Source organism: Sorex fumeus, unplaced genomic scaffold (genome assembly GCF_029834395.1).
Source record: "Sorex fumeus unplaced genomic scaffold, SorFum_2.1 ptg000070l, whole genome shotgun sequence".
NCBI classification, from domain to species: Eukaryota; Metazoa; Chordata; class Mammalia; order Eulipotyphla; family Soricidae; genus Sorex; species Sorex fumeus.
Window position 1 is genome coordinate 6,412,857 of NW_026606127.1, and position 10,126 is coordinate 6,422,982.

Sequence of the window (10,126 nt, forward strand, 5' to 3'; positions counted from 1 at the left end):
GCAGTCTTGAATGTCTCAGCCCCGTGTCCCGCACACCTGGGTTCCTCTGCCAGTTCCTTCATGCATGAGGATCCTTCAAGTGTGGTGAGAGTGGTCTTAAGCATAACTATGGCTGGTTGCAGAGATCTTCAGCTGCCAGGTCTCTGCTCGGGGTGGTGAGGGAAACTCAACCCACCCCCTCCAAGGGGCCCCAGTGAGGAAAGCCAGGTGCGGCATCAGGAGACTGCCATTTCAGAGATATTTGGACTTAAATTTTGATCGAAAAGTACACATCATTCAAACAGTTGTATGTGCTTAGTAATAAAATATTACACACATGTTCAATCACCTAAGAAAGCTCATTCTGCTCAGAGAACTAGATTTTTAATTACAGGTCTGTTTTGCCCATGTGGAATGACTGAGAATCACTATGAGTAGATATAAAACTCACTATACATACAAAGATGCACACAGGTTACTTTGAGTCATCTGTGTTGTTAATGTGTCTGGGCCATTAAATTACATTGAGACCCTTTTTCTGTCCTTTACAGGAGCCTCATGAGTCTCACCTTCCCTTCAAGTTGAACTTGTAATAAAGTGGAATGAAATCATCAATATGCTTCTCACCTCTTCCTTCAGGAGAAAAATCCTACTTACTTTCAAGGTGGTCAAGGTGCGGACAACGTCATCCACCGTTTTCTGGAGATGTACACGGGACCGAGGTGAGAATAGCAAAAGGCTCCAGTTTAATTTTCTTAATGAAGATTTCAGGGAAGAGCATTAAACAACACTGATTCTCCATCTTCCAAAAGGATTATTTTGCAAAACTGATGCCCTGGGTATGGTAAAAGATAATATGTTAAAAACCATACTTTTCCTTCTGGGACATTAATGTTCTAAATTTATCACTTCAAGCTGCTTTGAAATACCTTCCTAGATTGGGAATCACTGTCTGCCATAGGAGTGAGTAAGGACAACACTCAAAGAAATCATAAGAGAAAAATAGGGGAAAAAATCAGCTCTTATACTCAGTTTGGCAACACATATACTAAAATTGAAATGATATAGAGATTAGCATGATCCTTACACAGAGATGACAGGCCAACTTGTAAAGTGTTCCATATTTTTGTTGCATTAAGAATTAACAGGGCTACTTTAAGCTAAGACAAGCCCCACAAGTACTCCAAATTTCGACATAAAGATAGCAAAAATCCCCATCACAATGATCTCTCTCAATGTCAATGGACTAAATGCACCAATTCAGAGGCACAGGATGGCAGGATGAAATAGAAAACTGAACCCAACATTCTGCTGCCTGGAAGAAACACATCTGAATAATCAAAGCAACCATGGGCTCAAAGTCAAAGGCTAGAAAATGATTCTTCAAGAAAAGAACACCTCCAAAAAGCTGCAGTGGCAATACTAGTATCAGACCACATGGACTTCATGCTAAAGGTTATAAGAGACAGTGAAGGTCATTTCTTAATGATCATGGGATCTGTACATCAGAAAGAACTCACCCTCCTCAATGTATATGCTCCTAATGACAGATCAGCAAAATACGTAAAAACAACTTCTAATAGACTTAAAGAAAAACATTGATAGCAACACAATGCTAGATGGAGATTTCAACAGTACTTTCTCACTTCTCAATAGATCAAACAGACAAAAACTTGGCAAGAAAATATTTTATTTGAGGGAAGTAATAAACAACCATTGGTGTAGAGAAGAAATCAAAGAGGAAATAAAAAGATTCCAGAAAAAATGACAACGAGGAACTACCAGAACTTGTGGGACAGAGCAAAAGCAGTTCTAAGAGGAAAGTTTATAGCTCCGCCAGAATTCAACTGGAAGAAAGAAAGGGCCTACAAAAATAACTTACAGCTCAAGATTTTGGAAAATGACCAAGAAAAGTAGTCCAAACTAGCCAGGAGGAAAGAAATAATAAAACCTGGAGAAGAAATCAATGAGATATAATCCCAAAATACAATTCAGAAGACCAACAAAAGCAAGACATGGTTCTTTGAGAAAATAAATAAGATCAATAAACTACTAGCAAGACTGACAAAGAAGAAAAGAGAAAGAATCCTAATAAACCGAATCAGAAATGCAAAGGGGGGCATCATAATAGAAACTACAAAATCCATAGGATCATCAGAGATTATTTTGAGAATATTTAAAGCAGGAAATTAGAGAATCTTGAATAAATTGATAAATTACTGGATTCCAATTACCTCCCAAGGCTGAACCAAGAATATTTTGAAAACTCGAACCCATCACTACAAGGAAATTGAAATGATAATCAAAAGTATCCCCAAAAACAGGAGCCCAGGCCCAAATGGATTCACTAATGAAGTATTTCAAACCTTTCAAGAGGACCTACTGCCAACATTTTTTAAGATTTTCCAGGAAATTGAAGAAACAGAAATACTCCCAAACAATTTCTATGAGACAAAGATCACCCTGATATTCAAATAAGACAGAGAAACCACAAAAAAGAAAATTACAGACCTATTTCTTTGATAAATACAGATGCAAAGATCCTCAAGATTATACCAGCAAAGAGAAATCAGAAACTCAACAAAAGGTCACACTCTATGACCAAGTAGGTTTATCTTGGGGATGCAAGGATGGCTTAACATTCTCTAGTCAATCAACAGAATACACCATCTCAATAAAATAAAGATAAAAATCATATGATAATATCAATAGATGTAGATAAAGCATTTGATGAGATCCAGCACCCATTCATGATGAAAAACTCTCAACAAAATGGGAGTCGAAAGTACTTTCCTCCATCTAGTCAAAGCAAATTACTACAAACCCACACCAAGCATTATTCTCAACGGGGAAAAACTAAAGGCTTGGAGAAAAATCAATGAGCTAGATTCCCAAAATACAATCAGGCACAAAACAAGTTACCCACTCTCACCACTCCTATTCAACATAGTACTTGAAGTATTTGCCATATGATTTTGGTAAGAAAAAGATATCAAGGGCATCCAGATAAAAAAAGGAAGAACTCAAGCTTTTACTATTTGGAGATGACATGATAGTATTCTTAGAAAATCCCAAAAAATCTACCAAAAAGCTCCTGGGAAGAATAGATTTGTTTACTAAAGTAGCATATTACAAAATCAATATCCAATAGTCCATGGCTTTCCCAAATACTATTAATGAAAGAGAAAAAAGAGATAGGCGAAAAACAAACCCATTCACAATAACCTCAGAAAATCAAGTATACTAGAATCAACTAAAAAGGTTAAGGACCTATACCAAAAACACTCTACAAAACACTACTTCATGAAATAAAAGAGGATATGAGGAAATGGAATCACATCCCATGTTCATTGATTGAGAGGATTAACACTGTCAAAATGGCAATACACCCCAAAGCGCTATAAATATTTAATGCACTTTCTATAAGGATACCCATAACATTTTTCAAAGAAATCGATTAAACCCTCTTGAAACTCATACACAACAATAAACTCCCATGATGAGCTAAAGCAATCTTTGGTAAAAAGAAGAAGGGAACACCTTCCCCAACTTCAAACCCTACTAGAAAGTCGTAGTAATCAAATTAGCATGATATTCAGATAAAGAGAGTCCTCAGGTCAATGGAATATAGTCAAATATCCTGACGCTGGCCCTCAGATTATTATTACCTAATGTATCATAAAGGCTCAATAAATATGAAGTTGAGCAAGGAAGTCTCTTCAACAAGTGCTGCTGGGAAAACTGGTCAGCAACATGCAAAAAAAGTTTAACTCAGACCTCTTTATAGTGCCAGGCACAAAGTCAGATCAAATGAATTAGAGACCTCAATATCATACCTGAGTTCTTAAGATATATGGAGAAAAATGTGGGAAGAGCCCTCCATGACATTAAAGCTAAGGGAAACTTCTAGAATGATACACCACTGACCAAGGAAGAGGAAGTGAAGATAACCAAATGAGACTACATTAAACCAAGAAGTTTCTGCAACTCAGAAAAAATGGTGACCATGATAAAAAGACAGCCCTCATAATGGGGGAAAATTATTTATGCAATACCCATACAATTAACCCCTTATTGTATATAACCCAAGATATATATGGCACTGGTAGAACTTTATGAGAAAAAGACATCCAACCCCACCAAAACATGAGGAGAAGAAACGAACAGAAACTTCCTCAAAGAATAAATACAAATGACCAAAAAACAGAGGTAAAATTTTCTACATCACGAATCATCAGGGAGATACAAATCCAAACAGCAATGAGATATCTCACACCACAGAGATTGACACACATCAAAAAGAACAAGAGCAACCAATGTCAGCATGGAAGTGGGGAGAAAGGGTCTCTTCTTCACTGTTGGTGGGGATGCCGATTGGTTCAGCCTTTTCGGAAAACGATATGGGTATTTCTCAGAAAGCTACAAATTGAGCTTCCATGAATCCAGCAATACCACTTTGGCAATATACTCCCAGGCCCCAAAACACACAGCAGAAATGCTATCTGCACTTCTATGTTCATTGCAGCACTATTCACAATAGTGAGAATCTGCAAACAACTTGTATGCCCAAGAATTCTCAATGATTAGTTAGAGAAACTATGGTATATCTAAACAATGGAATACTATGCAGCTGTTAGTGAAAATGAAGTTATGAAGTATGCTTATAAATGGATGTACATGAAGAGTATCATGCTGAGTGTGATGAGTCAGAAGGAGACAGACAGATATAGGATTACATTCATTTGTGGGATATGAAAAAACATAACTTTAGATTAATACCTTAGGACAGTAGAAATAAGGGCCAGGATGATTGGTCCACTGTTAGAAGCCTACCTTATGGGCTGCGGGAGATGGCAGTTGGGATCGAGAAGAGACCACTATGACAAAGATAGTTTGGAAATGATGATGCTGGAAAAGAACTGTGAAGTGAAAATAGGTAAAGGAAGAAACATGGTAACCTATCAGTTCCTGTGTTGTAAACCATGATGCCTCAAAAGGGAGAGATCGGTAGATAGGTAGATAGGTAGAAGAAAGGGAGAGACAGGGGGCGGGGGTGAGGAGAGAGAGAGGGAGTGAAAGGATTTCAGGGGGAAAACTGGGGACACTGTAGGTGGGAAATGTTCACTGATGGAGCAATGGGTCTTGGAACACTGTATGACTGAAACCTACTCATGAACAGCTTTGTATCTCTTTATGTCCCAGTGATTCAGTCAATCACTCAATGGTGATTCAGTCAACCAGTCATGGTGATTCAGTCAATCACTCAATCAATCAATAAGTAAATAAATAAAAATCAACTCTTTGGGCCCAACCATACCTAGAGGGTACTCCAGCTTTATAGGTACATGAATCAAGTATCTTCTTAGTTTAAAATGAGTGTGGTATGAGTTTGTCACTTTCAAACATAAGAATTCTGATTAATCACCATGGAATGTTTGTTTAATATAATGTTTTCTGAATAATTTTTATGAGACAAGATCTGTGAATAAAACCTTCAAGTGAAGAAAACGACATTCAATTATTTCTGTCACTTATTCATTTATTCAATTATTATTATCGAGAATAGGATTCAGGTGAGAAAACAAGAAATATTTTACTTATAGCATGAACCTCTAATGTCTGGACTGCAAATTTCTAACATCTTTAGAATGGCTATAATATAGCTAGTTCTGCTTGAGAAATAATTGACTTCTGTCCAATATTCTGAATTTTGCCTTATTGTGTGGCCTGAATAAGTACTTCTATGAATAGAAATTATTAATTATCATTAGAACCCACTTGAATGTTAACAATAGTGTGATTTATATTTTAATCTAATTACTTTTTCTAAAAGAGATAAATTTGGATGTGGCAGATTGAATCCAATTGAGTCCTGAAGAGGTCAGGGAGTAAATGAAAATTATAAGAAGAATTTGATGAATTGGAGGAGGGGAAGGGCTTAAAGGCCAACATATTTCACCACCTGAATTTAATAAAATTTTTTATTACATTCTCATAATGAATGACAGCATCACTTGGTACAGTAGTTCAGGTGAAATATAGGATTTTTCTAAGAAAACACACACACGGATACATGCACACACACTCATTCTCTTTCTCTCTCTCTCTCTCTCTCTCTCTCTCTTTCTTACTCACACATGCATGCATGAATTCTTATAAACTCAACATTCTCACACAATAGCACTCATAAACACACACACTTATAATCTCTTCCCATCTTTCCACCCTCCCCTGCAGTCCACACCACCCCTGATCCCTATCTCCAGCTACATAAATACATGCTACCCATCTACAGTTTTCATCCAAGCAATTCCTAAAGAAACAACAAAAGTGTTCATTGTGTACAGATTTACTCATTTTATTTTGCCTCTTTTATATACCTTAGGCATTCAACATTTTAAAAACGCAATCCTGTTTATTATAGAATATACCACTGCCACTACAAGCTACTAAGAGAAAAATAAATTATCAAAGAAGCTACACAACAGTCCTCAATTTTCTTGTTTGGTATCAATTAACCTCTAACAAGTTTTATAATAGGTTGGGTCCAAAATGCTGCTGCGTGTCAGTATTTCCTGGGGCACTATCTTGAGAATCCAAGTATGGAAACCCTTGCTCATAGCATTGTCACTCACGGTGTGGGTGTGGGCAGCAGCATTGATGGTACCTGACCACTTTTTTTTTATGCATTGCCTCACTTTTTATTCTTTTAATGCTTATTACTGAAACACCATGAGGTACAGTTGTAGACTTACAAATTTTTGTGCTTGGGTTTCAGTTATACAATGATCCAGTACCCATCCCTCAATCAGTGCCCATTCTCTGTCATTTATATATTTTTTTAATTTTTGTTAGTGAAACACCATGAGGTATAGTTATAGATTTACAAATTTCTGTGCTTGGGTTTCAATTGTACAATGATCAAATACCCATCCCTCCACCAGTGCCCATTTTCCACCACCACGGGTCCCAGTGTCCCTCCCACCCCCTATCCCCCCATCCCACCATGCCTTTGTGGCAGGGCATTCCCTTTTGTTCTCTCTCTCCTTTTGGGTGTTGTGGTTTGCAAAAGAGGCATTGACTGGCAATCATGTTGGTCTATACTCTACTTTCAGAATGCTTCTCCAATCCTGGGAGGATCCTCCAAACACCCTTTATTTGGTGCTCCTTACTCTATATGAGTTCCCTTTCCCCCTAGAATGTGTGGCTGGATTCCAAACCATGGAGCAAAACTCCTGGTATTAATCTCACTGGCCACTTTTTGAATGAAAGCTGGTGTCTCTGGTTCCATGCCAAACAATTTAAACAAGCATCTGCAATAAAGGTTCCCCACTTATTTTGTGAAATGAGAGTCTTTCTTAAGAGCCTTTCAGACTGGAGTGATAGCTCACTGGAACGACTGTGGACTTTGCCTGTAAAAGAAGCAGACTCTTTTCCTGGCACAACATAGAGCAACACTGGAAGAGACCCTTGAGCCAAAGCAGCACCAGAACATGACTGGATGTGTCCCCAAAGAACCAATAATCATCAGAACATCTAGTTAGAGTAACCGTCAACAAAATAGTGCCTCTTTTCTCCATTCATAATACTCAAAGTTCTGACTGCAATATCATTAAGAATACTAAATAGTTCCTGTAAATTTTATTCTTCTTCACATATATTTACTCTAAAATAATTTATATTTCGTTTTAAACTACAGGTAAAAAAGTAAAATTATAACTTTTTTAAAAAATTAAAAATAACGCCTATACATAGCCAGGTAAGACTCAAAAAATAAAAAAGCAAGCAAGCAATCAAGCAAGAAAGAAAGAAATTAAAACTTAAAAACAATGTTGTTTCCAGTGCTAAGGATCAATCACAGATCATCATACAATGGAAGGCAAATTCTGAATCACTGAGTTATAACCCTGTTCTTAAATATTTACAAAGGTCTTATTTGATGTCTCATTACATTTTCTCTTTTTATTAAAAAATGCTTTTTGTAGTAGACCTGATTGCCACCTTACCTCCTACTTCATGACCTTTGCTTCTCTTGTATATTTTAAGATGCATATTATATTTTAATATAAATAAATATATATAAATAATTATAAAATATTGTATATTTTAATATATATCTTGTATATTATAAGACCCAGTTGTCACCTTATCCTTCCTAAATCCATGCTTTCCTTTGACAGACTTTCTAAGATCATGTATGGCTTGCTTTAACTTGGCATAAATGGAAACCTTATTTTCTGTATGCTCTCACGCTAGAGGTGATGATGTTTTTGATCCTGGAGAAGTCTTTTCTGGGGAGTTTTCTGGCTGTTTCTACTTGACTTCAAAATATCTAAAGGTAAGTCATCATCTTTTTTTTGTGTGTTTTTGGGTCACACCTGGCGATGCACAGGGGATACTCCTGGCTCTGCACTCAGGAATTACTCCTCACGGTGCTTGGGGGGACCATACAGGATGCTGGGAATCTATCCTGGGTAGGCCATGTGCAAGGCAAATGCCCTACCTGCTGCACTATAGCTCCAGCTCCCCCCCCCATCCCCATAATTCATCATCTTGAGGGCCTCAGATTTTTACCTTTGATTTAGAAACTTCATCTTTACATTGACACAGTAAATTGATACCACAAAACCATTGAATGGCATGCTATAATGGTAGCAGCCATGAGCAAACATTGATAACCCATAAATTGGCATGAATGAATTCTGTCTCAGAGGCTTCACTTCTGAGGATCCCTGTCTGTTACGTATCCCAGGATCAGAATCTACATCAGGCCATGAGTAGAAATTGTCCAACCAAAAGCTAGCCTTCCACTGGGATCAGAATCCTTGATCCATCTAACTTGTAATTTTTCATTCATGACTTGTTGACCTTGTTTCAGTTGGAGACATCCAGAGCGTCAACACAGCTTCCCAGTAGTTTCCACAGGAAATCCAAATACCTAAGAATGTTATCATTTCTTACGCCACTGTTAAAGATTTTTTTGGAATCCCACGGTAAGATACTATCATTAATGTTATAATATTACTGTTCTCCATAGTCCAGATCTCCCGAAAGAACTCTCTACCCTTCTCACTACAAGTGCAGCCTCCCGTTTAAGATATCCTGAGCATACTTCTAATAGTGTCACTCAGGTTCTCCCCTAAAGTGCACAAGTTAAGTTCATACCACTCCAAGTTCTTTTTCCTAAACTACCAGAGTCGGCTTGGTCCTCAAATTTGTGTTCTCCCTTGAAGAAATACCGTGCTTCCTTTCTCCATGTCTCTCTTTGCTTGCCTTGTTAAACGAGTGTTCTCTCTTGAACATATATTCCATTCCACCCTACACCTGTTTCACAAGTTTCTAAGTGTTTTTCAATAAAATCTATTTTGCTTCACTAAACTAAATATTTTAAAGCACCAGAGCAATGTTAAAACCAATATTTGTATCTTTTAAACCACAAATTTTGAAAATGAAAGGTGGTAAAGCAATGGAATACTACTCAGTTGTATGAAGTGAAATCTTCTTATTATTTGATAAAAATGGATAACATGAGGATATTATGGTTAGTGACATAAATCAGGCAGAGAAAGATAGGCATCATACAAGTTCATGCATATGTAGCATACGGAGAAAACAAATTAAAAGAATAAAATGGGACAGACAAACGTCTAAATCATTATTTATATTCTATGATTTATAATTCAATTAATTATGGTTTGTCATACACATAATTCCAACATGACACTCCTCATTCTCTCAAAAAATAACCACTCCCTCTCCCCCAAACCCCCAGAATCCCTCCCTCCCAATCCCCTGACTCAATTGTGTGGATCAGTTCTCCCCTTACATTGCCCTTGAACCTTTGTTGCTACTTTGCTGTGTGTCTTTACATCCCATATATGAGAAAAATCTCTCTGTATCTGTTCCTTTCCTTAAGGATAACTTTACATGCATGATATCCTCTAGTTTCATCCAATGTTGAAAATTGCATAGTTTTGATCTTTTCAAAGCAATAAAATCAAACTATAGCACTATAAGACTATTTAGTTACCAGGAGGAAAGGTGTAATCAAAGTGGAAAAATTGAACAATGGTGAATGACAGAGTAGGCCTTTCAGTGGTGAGTGTAATGTGATACATGCATGTTGATTCTGCATAATCCTAAAATT

General features: G+C 37.1%; 1 pseudogene; it reads left to right on the plus strand.

The window, feature by feature from the left end:
• The first annotated feature begins 1,010 nt into the window (after nucleotides 1–1,010).
• On the plus strand, nucleotides 1,011–1,107 carry LOC130037041 (uncharacterized; annotated as a pseudogene).
• The last annotated feature ends 9,019 nt before the right edge of the window (nucleotides 1,108–10,126 follow it).